General features: G+C 39.9%; 1 long non-coding RNA gene across 1 annotated transcript in view; it reads left to right on the forward strand.

The window, feature by feature from the left end:
* The first annotated feature begins 7,924 nt into the window (after positions 1–7,924).
* Positions 7,925–23,660, forward strand: part of LOC116091048 — a 46,245-nt gene continuing 30,509 nt past the window's right edge. Inside the window, exon 1 of the long non-coding RNA XR_004118918.1 lies at positions 7,925–8,083. This is a non-coding gene — a long non-coding RNA (uncharacterized LOC116091048). The remainder of the gene's footprint in view (positions 8,084–23,660) is intronic.

Genomic DNA, 23,660 nt, shown 5'->3' on the forward strand with positions numbered 1-23,660 from the left:
GTGTGTGTGTATGTGTATATGTGTGTGTATGTGTGTGTGTATGTGTATATGTGTGTGTATGTGTGTGTATGTGTATATGTGTATATGTGTATATGTGTGTGTATGTGTGTGTATGTGTATATGTGTATATGTGTGTGTATGTGTGTGTGTATGTGTATATGTGTGTGTGTGCATGTGTGTATGTGTATATGTGTGTGTGTATGTGTATATGTGTGTGTATGTGTGTGTGTGTATGTGTATATGTGTATGTGTGTGTGTGAGCGCGTGTGTGTATGTGTATATGTGTGTGTGTATGTGTGTGTATGTGTATATGTGTGCATGTGTGTGTATGTGTATATGTGTGTGTATGTGTGTGTGTGTGCGCGTGTGTGTGTATGTGTATGTGTGTGTGTGTATGTGTGTATGTGTGTATGTGTGTATGTGTGTGTATGTGTATGTGTGTGTGTATGTGTATATGTGTGTGTGTGTATGTATGTGTATATGTGTGAGTGTGTGTGTGTGTATGTGTATGCGTGTGTTGTATATATGTGTGGTCCATATACATGAATGCTAGAGTGGGACTCCAGATACCCTCTATTATGCTCTGCCTTAGTGTCTTGAGGCAGGCTCTCACTGAATTTGGAAGCTCTCCCCTGGTTTGGGTTGGCTGGTTGGGTGGTCAATCCAGTGATCCAAAGATCAGTGATCTTTCAGGATCTGTCTGACTCACCTCCATTCTCCAGTACCCAGATAGCAAAGATCTGTTGTTTGTTTTGTTTTGTTTTGTTTGTTTGTTTATTTGTTTTTCTTTACATAGGTGCTGGAGATCCAAATTCAAGCCCTCGTTCTTGCAGGGAAAGCATAGCTAAACTCTGCCTCCCCAGGCTCAGGCTGGCTGATATTTAAGGTGGAAAGGATTTTATAATGTTGAGATGTGCACATTGCTTATTTCATTCTGTTGGAAGAGAGGCCTGAGAATGTCAGCTCTATACACCTGTTTCTCTTCTGGAGACATTCTGGTGAGCTCTTGGCTGACTGCTGTGTTTTGATGCCAGTATTATATTTATCTTGCACAAAATAGTTTCAGTACAAGGCTTACTTTTGACGAGTCTACTCTTGGGGCCCACTTACTTGTTTTAAATCTTTGCTCTTCAAAATGGTTCTTATTGTTACATTTAAGATTGTCATGCAATAATCTTTTACCCAATATTTTATTTCTTCTGTCCTTATCTTAACTTCATATTCCTTGAAGACAAGAAGCCTCAGGTACGTTGCTGAGCTCCCTGTAACACAGCAGAGCTTTTGCCCCTTCTAATCCCCAGTGGGTTTGTTGGCCTCAGGGAAGGACTTCTCGCAGTTTCTCTTGTTAGTTGCTCTCTTCTCCTGTGCGTTGTCTCCTGAATAGAAGCTTTGCCATCATTTACTAATCCAGTACTGTGCTAACTGGATTCCCAGCTGCTTTGAAAAACGCTCTGCCTCAATGCCAGAAGGTAGAAGAGGCATTTACTCAGAAAATATTTTGAGAGCAGCTGATGGTGTTTACAGTTGGAGGGATAGTTGAAGGCATCATTTTCTATTTGGGAGCAAGTAAACAAAAGGGTCTTTTCAGCCTGCAGTGTGCTCTCTTTGCAAATGCGTGTCTAGCCTGGAGGAGAACAACAGGTTTAACTTACTCCCATCTTTTGCTTTCTACTTGACTCCAGCTTCCCGCATTGCTACTTAGAAGAAAAAAAAAACCCGGAGTCCAGCAGCTTCAATTTAATATTTATTTTTAATGAAAGCATTCTAAGTACCTACTATATTGTATGAAAGAAAACTTAAAAATAAAGACTATTTCCCTCAACTTACCACTGATCAGGCTTCCTTTCCCAGAGACCATCACTCTTACTGGCTTCATGTGTATTCTTTCAGTTGATTGGGAAAAATGATGCAATATTTAGTGTGTGTGTGTGCGCGCGCGTGCGTGTTGTAAGAGAGAGAGAGACAGAGACAGAAACAGAGAGACAGACAGAGAGAGAGAGAGAGAGAGAGAGAGAGAGAGAGAGAGAGAGACAGAGACAGAGACAGAGACAGAGACAGAGACAGAGACAGAGACAGAGACAGAGAGAGAGGGCACAGGTGCCACTACACATGGATAGAGGTCAGAGGAAAATCTACAGATGATTGCTCTCTCCTTCCCCTGTGGTTTCTAAACAATGAACCCGGCTCTTTGTGCTTAGCCTCAAGTGCTCTTTACCTACTGAACTGTCTCAACAGCCTGCTGCTGAGTTTTAAATTCTTATTCTACCCAAATGACATACCTCACCACACATCCTAATTTTTGTCAATTAACAGTGTATATTGGAGATCCTATTGTTAGGCAGGTTAGCTTTAGGAGGGCTTTACCAGCAGAGTCTCTCCTAATAGGACATGAAGAACAATGGCTAGGCCCACTTAGGGCCCTGAAACTATATAAAAATAATTGTGCTGGTCAACTAGTGATCAATATCCAGATTGGAGCAGTGGTAGATAATGAGGTATGGAGGTCAGTTCAGAGCAGCTTCAGGGACTTCCCCTAAGTAGACTTTTCAATTTTGAGGTACTTAAACCCTTTCATGTACTTTTTTCTCATTTTCTAAGAAGAATAATTTTTTGTGTATTTTTATTTAAAAAGTTTTAGACAGTACATTTGATCATATTCTTTCCCCTCCCCAACTCCTCCAAGATCCTTCCCACCTCCCTACCCAGTCAACTTTGTGTTCTTTCCTCTTGCATTTTTTGCATCTCCATGTAACATTCTAAATTCTAGGTAAAGCGGGTGTCTAAGAAGAACACATTCTTACTAGGGTATTCAAATTCTAGGAGCAAACACAGGGAGTAACAACAGAGAGAGGAGAGCTGTCTACAAGCCTCGTGTGCTAGGACTTGACCTTGCTGCTCAGCCCATCTTCTCTGACCTTGCTGCTCAGCCCATCTTCTCTAACCTTACTGCTCAGCCCATCTGCTCTGACCTTGCTGCTCAGCCCATCTTCTCTAACCTTACTGCTCAGCCCATCTTCTCTGACCTTGCTGCTCAGCCCATCTGCTCTGACCTTGCTGCTCAGCCCATCTTCTCTGACCTTGCTGCTCAGCCCATCTTCTCTGACCTTGCTGCTCAGCCCATCTTCTCTAACCTTGCTGCTCAGCCCATCTTCTTTGACCTTGCTGCTCAGCCCCATCTTCTTTGACCTTGCTGCTCAGCCCCATCTTCTCTGACCTTGCTGCTCAGCCCCATCTTCTCTGACCTTACTGCTCAGCCCCATCTTCTCTGACCTTGCTGCTCAGCCCCATCTTCTCTGACCTTGCTGCTCAGCCCCATCTTCTCTGACCTTGCTGCTCAGCCCCATCTTCTCTGACCTTGCTGCTCAGCCCCATCTTCTCTGACCTTGCTGCTCAGCCCCATCTTCTTTGACCTTGCTGCTCAGCTCCATCTTTTTTTATCCTGGAGAGTGCATTCTTGCTTGCTTGCTCTAACTAACTGGCTGGCCTATGCCTCAGTCTCCTGTGAATTCTTCTCTTTTGGGGGAGAGAGGAGTCCAAGAACTCAGACTGAAACTAGAGGCAGAGACCAGAAGGAGCAGGCGCCCTCTTCAACAGCATCAGCATAAACAATGGTTCCTTTGGAGAGCTGGTATAGTTTTCTGTTTACAGATAAATCCTCATTTGTAGAATCAGCCCTCACTACACAATCAATAATTATACTGTTTAACTAGTGTAAGCAGTTCATATGCTTACCATCCATGTCATTTTGCATATCTATCACCATTAAAGATGAATTTTAGCATTGCTTTTCTGAGTCAGTGACCATGGGTATTGTTAACTTTAATTTAGACTCAGCATGCCTCTGTATTAGCGCCACCCCACTTCCATGTCGCTTGGTGGATTGCTTTTCCTGACTTTCTTAAAATTTGTTACCAGTAGCAATAGGAAAAACCAGACTTTCATTGTAGGTTAATTTGTACTTCTGTTACTGTGAAGAGGCCGAACATTGTTTCAAATGACTGTTTCATAACCTTCTGTTCATGTCCCTCTCTGTCATTTCCTGTGGTTTTCACCACTGCATTATCAACCTGATTCATCAGGTCTTTTTATGTATTAAGGAAATTGCAACCACTGACTTTCAGATTAAGGAAATCACTGCCATTTTGTTCATAAATCATTTGTATTTTGGCTTTGTAAACAATGTGATTTTTATTTAGTATAGGTTAAAAACAATACACACACATACACACACACACATACACACATTCAGACAGAGGTTTCTTAATTGACCCTCTAATCAATAGATAATTGATCTTCTCCTGATCACATGCAGAGTTCTGCTTGTATACCAGTTCTCAGCAATATCTGGATTTACTTTCTAGCTCTCTCTTCTGTTTTATGGTGTCTTGCATTTAGGGGATGGATGGTACCATGAAATATACCTTAATATCTGGTTGGAATAGCTTCCCATGATTCATATTCTGAGTATTTATTTCCTTATTTTTATTTGAATTTTAGAATAAGCTTTAAACAATTCATGATTCATTATTCAGAAACTCCTTTGGCTATCTATTTTTCATGAGTTAAAATGTGTTGCAAATCTTTATCTCCAAGTAGAAAATACATCTTCATATTCTCGTGTAGCATTTGAATATAATATAACCCGAATATGACATTTTTTCTATCCACTATAGGTTTCCTTTCTGCTCTCCATACATCCCTATTTTAGTTTGGGCTATATGTGTAGAAGCAGACTGTGGGCTTTTGTGTTAGTATACTCACAAAGCTTGCTGAATTCTAGTTCTGGATTTACTTTCCAGTGTATTATTTTAGGATTTCCCAATAGAGAGAGAATGTTCTATTGGGTCCATAGAAATCTCACCATTTTTCTCTAATTTAAAATTATCCCTCTTCTGAAGTTTAAATGCAATGACTGAGGCTGACAAAATGGTGACAGAGAACAGTAGGACCTGCAGACATGCTTGCCTTGTCATGATTTCTCCTTTAAATAGGAAACTTACTCATTTGTCTGCGATATCTAACACTAGTAAGAATGCGGTCTTCTTATTTAATTAGGAGACTGTTTGCTTGTTAGTAAAGATAATCACCAGATTTTATTAAATGCCTTCCAGAAGTCATGTTATTCTTTTGCCAATTAATATGTTCCAATGTGACAATTCTCTCAACACTGAAGTGACCCTGAACTCCAGGGTTAGTGCAACTAAGCCATATGACAGTGCTCTCTTGCCCCATTCCTGGATGATTTTTAGTAATGATTTATTTAGGTGTGGGCATCAAGTTTTGACATAGCTGTTATTTGTAAATAGAATTTATACTTCCTTTATCAGTAGTTTGAAAGAGTTTCAATACATGTCAAATTCCTTAGTCTTTAATAGTTCTATAGGCAAAAGATAGGCAAAGTCAAAATCATAGTGTGCTTCCTGATCTAAGTGAGTCAGTGCCAAAAGTGGCCTAAGGAGGCAGAACTCCAAATGGGATTTTGGATCTTGGCCATCTACAATCTGGCTGGCAATGGTAACTCCATTGCTCCATATGGGGACAGGGATGAGAGTCCTCAGTGCATTGCATAGTAACAGTGAAATGATTAAGTTTTTGCAATTGGTGACCTGGGGTACAGTTCGTGTAGAACAGAACGCTCTGGCAGGTGTAACATGTCAAACCTTTGAGAGGCACCAGGGAAGTAGTAATTATAATGACTATGGAATTGGATGTCACTTGCTACATAAAAATGATGCATGGAGAAATTCAATAAAAGGTCAAGAGAGATTAGTCATCAGTTTATAGAAAGACGTGAAAGTCAGGGGCTCTTTCTTGCCATTGTGTAAATGAACAATAGAAATCTGAGGAACCAGCCCAATTCTTCCCATAAAGGATAGCATGGATCCAGAGATGTGAGTGACTTCTCAGCTACCTGGACAGCATGTGGCAATACCAAGTCCGCCTACTGTTCTGAAGATGTTATGCAAATTGGGCTAACATAGCAAGAACAAGGGGTTTCTGAGGTGGGGAAAATTCAACAAAGATTCCAGAGACTTCCATATCTGTGAAAATTGGGGAACCCTGTGATTTGTGTACCTGTGGGATACTCTTAGGCACAGAGACCTCACCTTTGTTCTTTTGAAAAGGAGCCCAGCCACTGGCAGGTCTTTGTGAGATTCTACAAGCTTCTCCAACAGTTCCCAGAGCTCTCAACCTCACATACTGGACGACAGGGAAGGATGCCAGTTTCAAGTGGATTCCAATTTAATGGACCCCAGCAGATCCAGGATGCAGACTAAAAACCCAGCTGCTTGGCCCATATGTCCCTTCCAACCTTCAAGCATCAGAGAAACATCTGAGGACAAATTATACCAGGAGAAACCTACCAGTCTACTAAGAAAATCAACATCTACCCATAGAAGTCTGAACAAGGCCTGCCTTCTTCATCAGAGCTTTCATTTTCAATAGTCTATATTAACACAGAGATGTGCATACTATGAGAAAAAAAAACTTCTCCCAAACTCCTGGCTTCTTGGTAGGAAATAAGCTCCGGACAATGGGATTTAACCTAATCATGGAGTCACATGTACTTATCATGATGTGGGTCCATCACACTCCCAAATAACCCGGCTAGGCAGGTCCAATATCTATCTTCTGTAGGACAAAAGCCTCATAAGTACAATTAAACATAGGTCTAATTGTAAACAGGTGATAAAGGAACTGAGCACATGACTGATGTCCTGGCAAGAAATCCTCTCCTTCAGCGCCTACCTATGGTGCCAGCACATTCACATGGACAGATCATACATGACTAGCAAACAAACAAACAAAAAAGGACTCATCTAATAATCTTACAGAGTGGAATCAAAGGGCCACACATTTGGGCAGTGATCCTAGTCACTTTTTGTAGATAGAGACATACCCATGAGCACTCCCCCCACCCCCACACATACATACATTGGTATCACATACACATAAACACTGACACTGAAACCACACCACACACACACACACACACGTACACATACCCCCACATACACACATACTGACACGACTCACACCTTGACATCGACACCATACACACACACACACACACACACACACACACACACACACACTCACACACTATTCATCAGCAAAGGGAGTAGTGTTGCTAAGTTGGTCAGGGGTTTGAGACGACAAGGCTTAAAGGTTAAGTATGAGAAGGGCCCACTCGTGTCCTGGACTGACAGAATACGCATGCTGTGTTGTTTTCTGTCTTGTACAGAAACCACCTTCTGTAGCACAATCACAAAAAAGTGTGGATGCAGACCAGCCCACACCTCAAAGGGAATAAGAGGTCATGTATCCAGAGCCAAAGATGAGTGACCTTGGGCCTGGAACACAGATTCAGCTTGCTCTTAATGACATGCTTCAAAGTGGAAGCAGATATTCCAAGTTTACAGTCAGAGAACCATAAAATCCCATTAACCAGGGAATTTGTCAAATAGATAAGTGGAAAGACCAGGTAGCTGTGTTTACAGAAAAGTACAAAAATCCCTGCTATATATATTGGGTGTTTATTTATACTTTTTTGGGTTTGGGGATGGTAGCACCCTATTACATTAATATATTCCAACAGTCTTACCTGATAGTTGAAAGGATGCTACACCAGACACAGAAGTGATAATGAAGTGATAAAGAAACTAAAGAAAAATTCATAATAATTTGGCTCTGGGTCCGGAACATTCCACCTGTCCACTATTCTGATGTTCTAATTTAGTCAAACCTACAAAGGCATGACTGGGTTTTGCTTGTTTGTCTTTGTTTCTGTTGTTGCTTTGAAACCTCACTTCCCATAACCAAGTGGACAGAATGACTTGGGTCAATGTGGTCCTTTGTGACATTGGCTATTCCACTGGTGACATGATGGGCCCATGAGTGGAAGCACCAAGGAAGAAGAAAATAGATGGACTCAGGCCAGCTCATTAGCTGTGAAAGTGGAGGGTCAGGAATCAGGGCATCCATTGGTGTTGCCAAGTAGAGCCATCATTCAGGTAACCTCCTTTAGACTTCTGGAGGAGACACTGCTGAACCCTGCCTCGATGGAGCAGCTTCTTATAAGGTAAAACACACAACCTCAGCTGGTGTGTCCATCGCAGATATAGTTCACATGTTATAAACTGTGGGGCAAATACAGGACTGTGTGTTTTGAGATTCGGGCTTTCAGCCTGGTAATGCTTCCACCAAGAGACAGTAAGAATCCCTCTATCTTTTCGTCTGATCACCTCTGATTTTTTTGTGTCAAGGAAAGGAATAGTTACTAATTGGCTGGAGTGAGCTTTATATTCCAGGAGATAAAGCTGCTGTCACGCCAGACAGAGATTTGTTTGGTAGCCAAGGGGCTCAGGAGATGTCTTTATGTCTTTTCTCTGATTGTCACTGGAAATGTAAGAGAATATGATTCCAGCCTCAGAAGAATATGATGCAGAGAGGCTCATACCCTTCAGGGATGGTAGTTTGTGGGAACTCTTTCAGGTAAATGACCATCTGCCTGTTGGTTGGTTTGAGGCTAGGAAGGATTTGAAAGAAAATACAGGATAATGATGGGGAAGAGTTGTGGCCCTGACAACTGAATTAAGCTAAGTTTTGCAATTTTTCCCAAGAAAATGAATTAATTGGAATTCTGGTGGAGTCATTGTCAGATAAAGCTAGCTTAATTTTTGAAAAATTTCCATGATTTTATTTAATATTTGAGATGTTATACATTATATTTGATCATAATCCTTTCCATTCCCCCAACTCCTCCCAGATTCTCCTCCACCTCTCTATCCAATCAATTTCTCTCCTAATAAAATCAAAACAAAGCCCACCATGAAAACACACACACACACACACACACACACACACGCACACGCACACGCACACACACAAATAAGTAAAATGATAAAATCTCTGTGGAGTTGTTTTGTTCTGACCAGCTATTCATTAGTGTGGGGCCTGTCCTGGAATATGATTGATATACCAGTGCCACTTCATTGAAGACAACAATTTTCCCCTTTCCCAGCAGTTATCAATTGCAAATAGCTTCTTGACTGGGGGTGAAACTCTGTGCCTCCTCCCTGACCCCATGCGGGGCTTTTGTCTGGCATGAGTTTGTACAAGTCTTGTACATGTTGTCAGTCTCTGCCCCACTGTCTCTTGAAAACACTGTTTCCTTGAGGTAACTCACTGTCTCTGGCTCCTCTATCTTTCTGCCTCTTCTTCCACACAGATGTTAAGGCAAGCCAATTCAACAGCCATAGAGTGAGTTTAGGGGTGATGTAATGTGGCTTCAAATCTCCCTTTGGAGTCAAGGCACCCATGTTTGCTGGGGGTGCTGGCTGCTCCACCTCCCAGTGGGGATACTTTAAAAATGGTCGTCTACTAAAGAGTGCCCACTGGAAAGTCACATCCGCTCCCAAAGGGTCTGTCACCTTCCATGGCAAGAGAAGTTACCATGGTCCTCTTGCCTCTATTGAGGATGTTTCCAAAGCACCGCCCAAGTTCCAGGGCTGCCCTAGGTCAGATGTGAGAGAGGACCGCCCTTTAGCTTTTCCCATTGCTGTTTCCCTCCCTCTGCCACAGCTTTAAAGGCGCATACACAAGTTCATTGGCACTCTTTCCCACCAGAGACAGAGATTATGTCTTCTACTTATGTGGGATGTACTTAGGACTCATTCTAGTGTGTAGATTACAGCAAGTGCTGGGAGATGTCACCTTTTAAATTGGTTTGTAGAAACATTGTGGCATTAATCTTCATACCCCCTCTCCCTCCCTCTCCCTGACATTCATTCTAAGGAAAGGCAGACGCTTGTCAAATGGGTGTTATTAAAAGGCCTGTGTGGTGAAGGGCTGAGTGTGGCTGACACCCATGTAGTAATATTGAATGTGAATCCTCCTGTGTCTGACAGCTTCGCTGCATCCCTATGATGCAGAACCACGTGGCTAAACTGCCCTTACATATCCTCAGAATCTTTGTGAAATAATGAATGTTTATTGCTTGAAGGTAAAGGCTTTTAAGGCAGCATTTTACATAACAGTAGATAGTAAATGCACTCTTTTATCAATATTATCTTCAACTAACTCTTGGGAGAGTCTTCCAGTGTCGTCACCTCAGAGTCTGTTTCGTAGAAAAATCATCCTAAGAGAGACAGCAAAAGCACTTGTCTTTCTGAGAAAGGCTGGCTAATTTATTGTCAAGTGTGGGGAGAAGAATTTATGGATGTCACCTGGCAGGAGCTGAAAAAGAAGATCATTAATTTAGGTCTAACTGGGCTTCCTCTTGCAAGCACGTGGGAGACATTGAAGGTCTGGATCATGTTAAGTGTTCTAGAAACAGAATGATAGACACAATGAAGAAAGTAGAAATAAGGAGGCAAACTTGGAGCCCTTTGTGATGTCCGGATAACATTCATAAAGTACATCTTAATTTCTGGTGGCTGCCAGGATGTCTGCTCGGAGATAGTATTTTCTATTTATAACAAGGAATCTGTATCTATAAAATCTCCAAAATATGGTTGCATATATAGATATACATATATGTATGTATGTGTGTGTAGGGATATATATATATATGTGTGTGTATATACACATATATACATACAATAGATATATGTATATGTATGTGTATATATTCATATATATATATGTACACACACACACACAGACACACACACACACACACACACACAAATACATATCCCTAACTAGGGTTTCTATTGCTGTGATGCTATGTCATGACCAAAGAAACTTGGAAAAGAAAGCATTTTCTTTTAATCTTACACTTCCATATCACTGTTCATAATCAAAGCAAGTCAGTACAGGAACTCAATCAGGGCATGAGCTGGGAGGCAGGAGCTGATGCAGAGGCCATGGAGGAGTGCTGCTTACTGGCTTGCTTCCTATGGCTTGTTCAGTCTGCTTTCTTATAGAACTCAGGACCACCAGCCCAAGGATCTCACCACCTGTAATAGGCTGGGCCCACCTCCATTAATCACCAATTAACAAAATCCCCCTGCAGGGTTTCCTGCAACATGGAGGCATTTTCTTAATTGAGGTGCCATCCTCTCAGATGACTCTATTAGCTTGTGCCAAGCTGAAATAAAACGACCCATCACAACTGACCCCTTGTCAACTGGACACACAAACACATCACCGTTAAATCACAACTAGCCTTTTCTCACTCATCCTCAAGATCTTACATTAAAAACATTACCTTTAAAAGTCTTATAGTCTTTACAAATTAAAGCACATTGAAAGTTTAGACCAAACTCTTTAAAGGAGAAAAGTAGAAATCTCTTTCGCAAGTTCAAAAATTTTCAATGTGGGCTCCTAAAAAATAAAAATTAAGTTAAATACTTTTTTTTTTTAATTTTAAAAAGGAAGAACCAGGATGCAGTCACAATCCAATTAAAGCAAAACAAAACTCCTCTAACTGTGAAAATAGCACAGTGTTCAGTATCTGGGGTTTATTCACAATCTGGGCTCCTCCAAATGGCTTGGGTCACTTCTCCAGATCCTCCCTCTGCAATATACACAGTCTGTCTACATTTGAGCAGACTCCACACCACTCCTGCTGATGCTCTTGGTAGTTGTCCCATGGTACTGGCATCTCCAAAAATGCTGATATCTTCTGTTACAGTTGGGCTGCACTTTCATCAATAGCCTCTCTCAGGTTCACTTCATGGTGCCTAGCCTCAACCTCTCTGCAAGACTCCTTCAGTTCTGCTCTTCTTCAACTGCTCCCGAGGCTGCAGCTCCACAAATGGCCCTCTCTGCCCTCGCACAGTACTAAGCTGCAATTGCTCTCCATAACTCCTTTCATGTCCTCAAAACCAGTTCCACCTGGGTGACTCTTCGACAACCAAGTTTGGCTCTCAGCCTGAGGTTCAACTCTGGCCACCTCTGAAACACAGCTTCTGTGCGCTGACCCCCAGGAAACACTCCCCAGAAGATTTCACATCAACGATGCTGGTCTCTTCTAATTTCTCAGCTCCTGCTAATCAACATCAAATGTCTCAGTAAAGTAAATGTTTTACTTGAGTGGGGTCTCTTGTTAATTATGGCTAATTCTTCAGCCCTATCTAACAGAACCACAGTATCTTAATTAAAAATAACAAATGGCCCAAATAATCTTTAAACTTTCCTCTGAAGCCTTAGAAACATCATTTGCATTGCTTCCAACATTGTTAGTTTTCATTTTCCTACAGAAAAGCTCTTTGGGCTCTCAATGCTCAATGACTTTTCTTTTTAAAAATATTTATTTATTGATTGGTTATTTGGAAAATAACCACATATAACTCACATCATGCACCCCAATAACACTCACCTCCCAGTATTCTCAAGTCTGCCTCCAATCCCCTGTGACCTCCCTCCCGAACAAAAATGAAAAAGCAAGTCCATTCATGTCATTTATGGAGGAGCATGATCAAACTGCTAGTGGCCAGCCCCTACTTCCAGGGAAGACAAGTTTTTCTCCACCTGCATCCGTGCCGGAAGCCATCAACTGAGGAGAGCAGTGCAGTGTCTGGGGAGGGTCTGGACCAGCTCTCCCATGAGAAAACACCATGGCCAAAGCAACTTGGGTGGGAGGTGTTTATTTGGCTTAGCATCCATATCACTGTGCATCATCAAAGGAAGTCAGAATAGAAACTCAAGGAGCAAAAGAACCCGGAGACAGGAACTAATTCAGAGGTCATAAAGGGGTGCTGCTTACTGGTTTGCATTTTAAAGATTTATTTATTTTATGTATATGAGCACACTGTAGCTGTACAGATGGTTGTGAGCCATCATGTGGTTGCTGGGAATTGAACTCAGGACCTCTGTTCACTCCAGCCCCACTCGCTCCAGTGCAAAGTTTTATTTATTATTATATGTAAGTACACTGTAGCTGTAGCTGTCTTTAGATGCACCAGAAGAGGGTGTCAGAACTCATTACAGATGGTTGTGAGCCACCATGTGGTTGGTAGGATTTGAACTTAGCACCTTGGGAAGAGCAGTCAGTGCTCTTATCCACTGAGTCATCTCACTAGCCCACTGATTTGTTCTTTATGGCTCTGTTTTCTTATAGAACCCAGGACTACCAGCCCAGAGATGAAAGTATGCACAATAGGCTGAGCCCTCCCCCATCAATCACTAAATTAGGAAAATGCTCTATGGGCTTGCCTGCTGCCCATATGGAAGCATCTACTTTTCTTCTTTCTTTCTTTTTTTTTTTTTTAAATCATTTTAGTCTAATTAATTATTTAAATGTATGAGTGCTTCTTTGCATGTAAACCTGCACGCCAGAAGAGGGCACCAGATCCATTGATAGATGGTTATGAGCCACCATGTGGGTGCTGGGAATTGAACTCAAGACCTCTGGAAAAACAGCCAATGCTCTTAACTGCTGAGCCATCTCTCCAGACACAGAAGCATTTTCTTAATTGAGGTTCCTTCCTCTCAAATGACTTTATTAGCTTGTGTCAAGTTGACATAAAACTATCCAGCACAATATATATTTGTAAATATCGATGTAACACTAATAATTAAAGAATAATAGACTATAAAATATTAAGTGTCACTGACAAGAGAGCCAGCAAGCCATTACCATAGCAGTGAAAGCAGGACTCAGGTTCTTCAGACAGTGGATTAGCAACTGCAGTCTCCCGGGAGAACAGCTAAAGAAAACAATATTCTGCCTCCATGTCCTTCATATTGCTCTGAAAATGGCCTCATTAGAGAGACTTCTAATGCCTTCAGGGCTTCACTGCTTCTCTATGAATAGAAAAAGAGACGTTTTATGCTTGAGCTTGACAAATTCCTCCTCTCATGGGTCACAGTGGATTATTTTTCTGAAAGACAGCTTCCCACTTTGCATAGGACATAAAAGCCTTTCTGTTTCTTTGCCTGCTGGCTCTAGCTAATAGGCCCAATTAGCCACAGAGGTTATTGAATATCTATGCATTTAAGAAAGTATTAGATGTCATGTGGGATGACAATGAGGTCTGCGGTGAGGATAACATGGACCAACACCATGTGGACAGCTGCCTAGAAATAAGTATCTTACCTAGTTAAGGATGGATGATACCCTGAGATAATGCTACTCACCATCACCAGGCTCCAGAATGAGGCTCAAAGTTTAGATAGCGCCTTTCAAAGCTAGCATTTTACCTGTAAAATCATTGTCAGGAGTTCATTAGTTTTTGAAGCCTTCAAGAGAACACAGAGGCACACTGAGCTTATATTCCAGCGTGGAAATGATACTCATGTTATGGCAGCTCCTCCCACCTCACCCCCCGCCGAGAGCCTGAGAAGAGGTGTAGTGAACCGGGCTTTAATCTAGAGTAAGAAGTCCAAGCAGTGGTAGTGGAGTTTCATGACTACAACCACAGGGTTCCATTTTCATAGACATGTCACAATTCCTCTAACCACGTTCCTACAGCCTCCATACTGCCTTTGAGGCAGCCCCCACCCCCTTTTTTTTGTTTTTTCGAGACAGGGTTTCTCTGTATAGCCCTGGCTGTTCTAGAATTCTCTCTGTAGACCAGACTGGCCTCAAACTCAGAGATCCGCTTGCCTCTGCCTCCCAAGCACTGGGATTGAAGGTGTGTGCCACCACCTCCTGGCAGGGAGGCAGACTCTTCTTATGTGGCCTAGAGTGCTCCTGAACTCTGGCCCCTCTCCCCTCAGTACCCCTTAGTGCTGAGATGATAGGAGTGTAGCATCATGCTTGTTCCCTCAGTCACTTCTTTACTCTTGACAAAAAATACTGGAAACTTCCATGTTTCTTCATTCTCACCAATTTCACCTGGATAGATTATGACATCAAAAATATTAAATTTATAATTGTATTATATAAATACATACACTATTAAAATTATGACAGAGTTTTGGTGTGAACTGCCAAATTTTCCTCTAAAAAGTTCAATGAATTTGCTCACTAACTACCAGTTGGTAAGAGAATGGAGATTTTGCCCTCAGTTATTATTATCCTTTCTCATCTTTGCTGGATAGACAATAATGTTTTATTTTATGCTGCCTTTCTCCCATGTATAGGAATGTTACATATTTTAAAATATGTTTGTTGACTGTTATAATTTCTCTTGTATGGATTGTTCATTTATATCCTTTTGTTATTTTTTCTAGTGAATGTACTAGAAAGATTTTCATATTTATGTGAAGTCTTTAGGTGTTATAGATGTTAGTCCTTTGGAAAACAGAATATGTTTACACAGTTTATTAGCCCTCCATTTCTATTTATATCTTTATAACAATTCTATATTTACAGCATTTATGACGCAAAACCCACTAGATTAAAATTCGTTTTCCTTTCCATCTAGAATATCAAAGTATCTCCATCATACTCAAAAGACTTAGCTTCTTTCAGAAATGACTGTTAAAAGTGTTGTTTTCTAAACCAACTTTCCTTTGTGTGCTGACTTAAAATGTGGAACAGTACACTGTGTAAACTAAGTATAAACACTTGAGTCAGTCAAAATTAGTGCAAAAATTAAAAATATAAATGTTTTGAAAATGTTTAAAGACAACTATGCTGATAAGTATACAAGCATATTTGAGATGATATTTCTTCTGGATTAGAGTTCTTCAGAGAAAGAAATCATTAGGCTCAATGCTAGATCCATAAATAGAGATAGATTTATTAGAGAACCAGTTTCATGCAAAGGTAGAGACTGAAAGCCGCATGATAGACTGTCTGCAAGCTGGAGGGCTGGTGAGACCAAGTGCACTGGTTTAAGAAGCCAAAGGACTGTTTGTGTATGTACTGAAAAATAAAGTTGTTGACCAGAAGAATTTCACATCAAGGGCTAGAGAACATGGGCATCCCAATTACAGAAGAAAGAGAACAAGTTCACATGTCCCTTCCTGCTCCCACACTCCTCTTCTAGAATGCCTGTCTAGGTTCTCTCCGTTGGCTAGATGTCCCACAACCTTTGCCCCAGTGTTATCAGCCATGTGTTCAAAAGTAAGAACTTGTGTGAGATATTTCATAATCATAACAAGTCCCATGGGAATGTCATATAGAAGTGTTGACACACAGAGGGGCACTTCCCCTTCTCAGGGGACTTACAAGAGGCGGTACTGAGGAGAATAAAGGCTAATATTGGGTTGTAAAGTGAATAAATAAGTAACTTTAATTTAAAAAATAGCACTTAGATGTAAAAAGAATACTAACACAGATTTGTTTTGGTTTTGCACTCCAATAAAACTTTTTTTTTTTTTAAATTTTAGTCAGGGTTCTCTAGAGAAAGAGAATTAAAAGGTTGAATCCATCATCTATCTACCAATCATCTATATAATGGATTTTATTATAGTGCTTTAAGTCTGTGGTCTTACTATTTCAACAATAGCTGTCTCTTGATAGAAAGTCCAAGAATTCAACAGTTGTTCGACCCATGAGGTTGGATGTCTTAGGTGGTCTTCAGGATAATTGGAAGTCCCAAAGATGTTGCCTTTAATACCAGCAAAGGAATGAACTTGCCAGTAATAGTGAAAACAAGCAGGCAAAGAACAAAAGCTTTCTTCTTCCTTGCCCTTTATATAGGTTCTTGCCCTTTATATAGGCTGCCATCAGAAGGTGTAGCTCAGATTTAAGGTGGGTCTTCCCACGTCAAAGGATCCAAAAAACAGTCTCTCAAAGGTGTACCCAGCAGCTTGAGTTTTAGCTAAGTTTAGCTGTAGTCAAGTTGACAACCAAGCATAGCCATCACATGCATGCTTTGTTTATATAGTGAAAATAGGTATAATTTAAAACAAAATAACTCTTTGTTTTATGCTCCAATATTCTTTGCTTTGTTGTTCACAATGATGAAAATGTTGAAAACAACTGTCATCAGTAGGATAATGGCTAAATAAATTGTGCTATAAACCATATTTAAAATCACATCTTACTCTTCAAGGGAACAAGATGCTTCTCTTTATTACTACATTTGGTTGCTTATAAAAATATTGGCAACATATGTCTTCTGAGAGGAGATGAGGATGAAGAGATGGACAGAGGGAGACTTGGTGGTTTGGTGTTCCTATGGGCTAGTGCCATAAGGTCTGACTCTTATCATAACTGCACTTTCATGAGTTAGTGCGCAGCAAAAAATTCTGTATCAATAGAACATATAACCTGAAGTTAGGGGTAGAAGCACCTAATTATCACAGAAGCATGAAAACGTTTGTACCCATGGTTCTGGTGGCTGATAATGCTCCATCATTCTGTTTAGCATTGATTGTTTTCCTTTGATCTTCATTTTTGACTAATACACTAGAATTTTGATCCTCAGTTTCCACAAACCAAATAGAATAAGCCACATAGAAATAACCTCTTCACCTGTTCCTGGTATTGCAAATTTTAAGCAAATTAACCAGGGCTCCTTGCTGTGGTGGTTTAGATGAGAATGTTCTCCGTAGGTTCCTATATCTGAACACCTGGGCCTCAGATGGTGGTACTGTTTGGGAAGGTTAAAGAGGTGTGGCCTTGTTGGAGGAAGTATGTCACCAGAGGTAGCATTTGATAGTTTAAAGTCATTTGCTTTCAGCTTCTTGCTTGTGGTTCCAGAGTTAAGCTTTCTGCTTTCTGTGTCAGGGGCCATTTACTGCTTGTTGCTATGGTTTCCTGCCATCACACAGTCTAACTCCAGGGAACCATAAGGAAAAATAAACTAATTCTTCCATAAGTTGTCTTGGTCACAGCAACAGAAACTAGCTAATACTCTTTTTCTCTTTTTAAAAGATTTGTTTATTATGTATAAAGGATTCTCTTGCATATATGCCTGAAGACCAGAAGAGGGCACCAGATCTCATTAAAGATGGTTGTAAGCCACCATGTGGTTGCTGGGAATAGAAGTCAGGACCTCTGGAAGAGCAGTCAGTGCTCTTAACCTCTGAGCCATCTCTCCAGCCCCTAACTAATACTCTTGCATACTTACCATTCTTGGGTTTCCAAGTGTGAGGTCAATGGGGACACCTGATTCCTTTTACTTTTATATCTAGAAGAAACCAGAAAATGAGACAGGTCTTCTAAATCATTTTGCCAAAGAAACTTCTTATTTTGTTTAACCTTGGCAATTTTCCATGGTTAAGGGAAGGGAAGACCATCTTGACCCAATGGAATTTGTGCTGAATGGTGTTCTATCAACTTGACCCAGGCTAGAATCATCAGAGGAGAGGGAACTACAATTGAGAAAATACCTCCACAAGATCAGGCTGCTGACAAGCCTGTACAGTACTTTCTAACTTGATGATTGATGTGGAAGGTTCCAGTCCATTGTGAGTAGTGACATCCCTAGGCTGGTGGTCTTGGATAAGAAAGCAGACTGTGTCAACAGTGGAGAGAAAATCAATAAGCAGCTCTCCTCCATTATCCCTGCATCTGCTCCTGCTTCCAGGTCCCTCCTGTCCTGGCTGAGTTCCTGACCTGAGTTCTCTCAGTGATAGACTGTAACCTGGAAGTATAGGTGAAACAAACCCTTTTATCTAAAAGTTGCTTTGACAATAGTGTTTTATCACAACAATAGAGATCCCAACTAAGATAGAGTTGTTTTAAGTTTCAAAGAGAGAACCTGTCTGCCAATACTCCTAGCACTATAGTGGGATTGCTCCTGTGAAAATCAGGAATTATTTTGTTCTATTTCCTGGAATGCATACTGACCACTCTTGGGTTTCCAAGTGTGGGGTCAATGCAGACACCTGATTCCTTTTATTTTTATATCTAGAAGGACCTAGAAAGTGAGGCAGATCTTCTAAGTCATTTTGCCAAAAAACCTCTTACTTTGTTCAACCTTGGCAGTTTCCCATGGTTAAAAGAAGATAAGCTTCCAAATATTCCACCTGCCACTTCTGAAAGGAGACTCCTATAAACCACTAACACAAAGTTGTCTGGAAAGCCAAATTCATTACTGAGGTACAACACTGAATATAGATGCAGAATGGAATTACAAATAAATCATGACTCTATTGTTTGAACATGAAGATGGTTGACTCAAGAATACCTTTTGCTTTACTGCATTCCTGTGATGCTTAAATTTCACTTTCTTTCTTTCTTTCTTTCTTTCTTTCTTTCTTTCTTTCTTTCTTTCTTTCTTTTTTTAATTTGGACACCTTTATTCATTCCTGTCCTGTCTTTTTTCTTTTCTTTTATTGGATATTTTCTTTATTTACATTTTAAATGTTATCCCCTTTCCTGGTTTCCCCTCTGGAGCCCCCCCATTCCATCCCCTCCCCCTGCTTCTATGGGGGTGCTCCCCCACCCATCCACCCACTCCCACCTCCCTGCTCTGACATTCCCTTACAGCCTTCAGAGGACCAAGGGCCTTTCTGCCCATTGATGTCAGACAAGGCCATCTTCTGTTACATATGTGTCTAGAGCCATGGATTGACCCATGTGCACTCTTTGGTTGGTGGTTTAGTACCTGGGAGCTCTGGGGGTCTGGTTGGTTGATATTGTTGTTCTTCCTATGTGGTTGCAAACCCCTTCAGCTCCTTTAGTCCTTTCTTTAACTCCTCCATTGGGGACCCCACGCTCAGTCCAATGGTTGGCTGCAAGCATCCGCCTCTGTATTTGCCAGGCTCTGGCAGAGCCTCCCAAGAGACAGCTATATCAGGTTCCTGTCAGCATGCACTTCTTGGCATCCACAATAGCATCTGCCTTTGGTGACCGTATATTGAATGGATCCCCAGGTGGGGTAGTCTCTGGATGGCTTTTCCTTCAGTCTCTGATCCACACTTTGTCTCCATACTTCCTCCCATGAGTATTTTGTTTCCCCCTTCTAAGAAGGACTGAAGCATCCACACTTTGGTCTTTCTATTTTGTGAGCTTCATGTGGTCTGTGAATTGTATCTTGGGTATTCTGAACTTTTGGGCTAATATCCACTTATCAGTGAGCACATATCATATGTGTTCTTTTGTGATATTACCTCACTCAGGATATTTTCTAGTTCCATCCATTTGCCTGAGACTTTCATTAAGTTAATGTTTTAAATAGCTGAGTAGTACTCTACTTTCTATAGCACAAAATGTATTGATAGAGAGGATCCAGTATTTAAAATATCTGAGTTTGATACACCTTTTTATTTCTGAGTATATAGAATGCTCCAGTCACAGTTTAAAGAGCATACAGAATTTTGCTGCACTCCCAGGTAATGTTTAATGAAATATACACTATAGTGTGGTTTCCTACATTTACAATGGATGTGATGAGACCAACTTAAGGCTTAGTCCAACATGTAATTTTTGGTAATTTATTTCAGAATCTGACCTGATCTTTAGGACTCAGTTGGCAGATAGAAGCACAAGATTGAAATCTATCTTCAGTATCTATAACCAATATTTCCATGGATTACAAGTTAGACAAATGGTTACATCTGTGTTATGTTAACTATATACACATCATATATACATTCACACAAACACACATGCACATGCATTCATACCAAACATTTACATATACATTTCAGAACATTGTTTCCTATATTATGCTTAAGAGTGTCAGTGCTGGTTCTGAAAAATATGTAGATAATCTGAAAAATGCAAATTAAAAACTTTTAATTATACAAATACCTGGTAACTGCTACCAGATATGTTATACACGAAGTAGTTTGCATTATACTTTTCTTAGCTTCATAGCTATGGCACAAGTATTTCTTTGTTACATCAAAACTTTCAAATGCTAGCATAGCAATTGAAGTCTGAAACATGCTTTTTTGTAGTGCTTTTGCTCCACTGAGCCAACTACCTTCTCATTAGATATATAAGCTCTCGCTACTGCCTTGAGATTATACATACTAGCCTGATTAATGAATTTTACATCACTCTTTTCTGTACCTCTGATCATTATCAGGCCAGAGAATATAAGATATTTTTTATATTAAAAAATGTGCTCTTTTCCTGGGTCCTTGAAAGTTGGCAAGAAGCAGGTGTTCCGTAAATATTTGTTACACAGAATGCATATTTTAAAGCTCTGGTTCATGGTGCCAAATTGCTCTCCACAGAAGTTGTGTTCATTTACATCTCTTTCCATGTGAGAATGAATCCCATGTTTCACCCATCAGGGTTCAGTACTATAATTTATGTTTTATCTTTAACTGTTCATAGGTAGATAATAATAGCCTAGGCTCAGGGTTTTTTGTTTCTCTAAATTATAGTTTATTTTTACATGTACTTTTGGCTATGTATTTCTTCTGAAAATTACCTGTTCCTAATTTTGTTCACTTGAGATGAATCTGTTAGCTTTTTAGCGTTAAATGTGCATGGTTATGTGTTATGTAATAAAACATATTCTTTATACAGTGTGCATGATTTCTTATAATATTTTCCAGGTTGTCAATTGTCTTGAATTTCTTTTAATTTTGAGAGAAGAGAACTCAATTGTTTTTGCCAAATTAGCTAATTTTTCTTCTTCTTTTTTTGACTTTCAATTGAAGATTATATTACCTTATTCCCAATGTTGCCAAAATTTGACTAGAAAAATTGTAGAAATTATCAATAATTTCAGCAAATTGTTATGATACATAATTGACTTACAATATTTACCAGTCTTAATACATATGAGTAACAAGCATGCTGAGAAAGAGATCATAGACACGTTCCTCTTCCCAGTTTCTCAAATAAAATAAAATATTTAGAACATACATAAAATAGAGGTAAAAACCTCTACAATGAAAACTTTAAATGTGTGAAGAAAGAAATTAAGAAACAAACTAGAGCCGGGCAGTGGTGGTGCACGCCTTTAATCCCAGCACTTGGGAGGCAGAGACAGGTGGATTTCTGAGTCCAAGGTCAGCGTGGTCTACAGAGTGAGTTCCAGGACAGCCAGGGCTACACAGAGAAACCCTGTCTTGAAAAACAACAACAACAAATAAAACCAACCAACCAAACAAAAGAAACAAACTAGATTTTGAAGACCTCCCAAGCATATATCTTGATAGAATTAACATTGTGAAAAAGACCTTCCTACCAAAACTATTTACTGATTCAATGAAATCACAATCAACATCCTTATCTCATTCTTCACATAAATAGAAAGAAAGATCTTCAAATTGATATGGAACAACAAAAGACCCAGAATAGCCAATTAGTCCTGGATAAGTGTTTGCTTTTAATCCATTCTGCTCATTTTAAGTGCTAAGTACATCTGTCTAAGCCCCAACTTTTATACATCTATTTCTATTACTTCATTGATTTTTAATTCAGTCATACTTTCAATCCTCCATTGTAACCCATCTGTCCTCTTCTTCCATAGTTAGGAATCTCAGAACTCTTAAATCCTTTGAGTCTTAATATAGTCAACCTTAGAATGGGTATTGGTTGTATATGATTGTCTTAGAAAGGGTGAAGGAGTTGGAGGAGAAACAAATGCAATCTTTATGAGTGATTTGAAAATTTGGTGTAATTTGATAACTATAAATGGTTACATGATGTTGTTGTTTGGTTTTCTTTTCTAGATTTTTCAGCATCCAACTATTTACTCCAGTCAATTCTAGGGTAGATACCGTAGATACTCCAAATTAGTTTGGGAAGCATGGGTAACTTGAAGACTGACCTCCTTCAATCCCAGGACTGCAAAAGTCTTGGAGGACATTATATACTCAAATTTCCAAATTTACTTGAGACCTGGAATGTTTTGACTAGAATCTGCTGCTACTAAATGCAGATTGATATCATGTCTTTTCCACTTTAACACTATTTTGTGGAGGGGTCATTTGACATATTGAGGTGAATAGTTGGAGTATTTGGTTCTCTTTTCATTTCTTCAGGTTACCTATGCTACGGGTACTGTGTTCATATGGATCCTAATCTTCTTGGCTTCTACTTAAACATATTTATTTGTTTTAACCATGCATCTCTTGCTAAATCAGTTTCTTCTCATGAAAATCATAGTTGTGTGTGTTATTTTAGTTGAAAGTCGATTTTGTTCAATATTAGAATGGCTACTCAAGCTTGTTTCTAGGGACCATTTGTTTGGAAAATTATTTTCCAACATTTTACTCTGAGGTAGTGTCTGTCTTTGTCACTGAGGCATGTTTCCTGTATGCAGCAGAATGCTGGGTCCTGTTTACATATCCAGTCTGTTAGTCTAAGTCTTTTTATTGGTGAGTTGAGTCCATTGATGTTAAGAGACATTAAGAAAAAGTGATTGTTACTTCCTGTTATTTTTGTTGTTAGAGGTGGCATTAGGTTTGTATGCCTATCTTCTTTTGGATTTGTTGAAAGATTACTTTCTTGCTTTTTCTACAGTCTAGTTTCCCTTCTTTTGTTAGTATTTTCCATCTATTTTCCTTTGTAGGGATGGATTTATGTAAAGATAGTGTGTAAATTTGGTTTTGTCATGGCATATCTTGTTTTCTCCCTCTATGGTAATTGAGAGTTTTGCTTGGTATAATAGTCTGGGATGGCATTTGTGTTCTCTTAGGGTCTATATGACATCTGCCCAGGATCTTCTAGATTTCATAGTCTCTGGTGATAAGTCTGGTGTAATTCTATAAGTCTGCCTTTATATGTTACTTGACATTTTTCCCTACTGCTTTTAATATTCTTTCTTTGTTTAGTTCATTTGGTGTTTTGATTAATATGTGACAGGAAGAATTTCTTTTCTGGTGCAGTACATTTGGAGTTCTATAGGCTTCTTGTATGTTCATGGGCACCTCTTTCTTTAGGTTAGGGAAGTTTTCTT

Source organism: Mastomys coucha, unplaced genomic scaffold (assembly GCF_008632895.1).
Source record: "Mastomys coucha isolate ucsf_1 unplaced genomic scaffold, UCSF_Mcou_1 pScaffold15, whole genome shotgun sequence".
Lineage (NCBI taxonomy): Eukaryota > Metazoa > Chordata > Mammalia > Rodentia > Muridae > Mastomys > Mastomys coucha.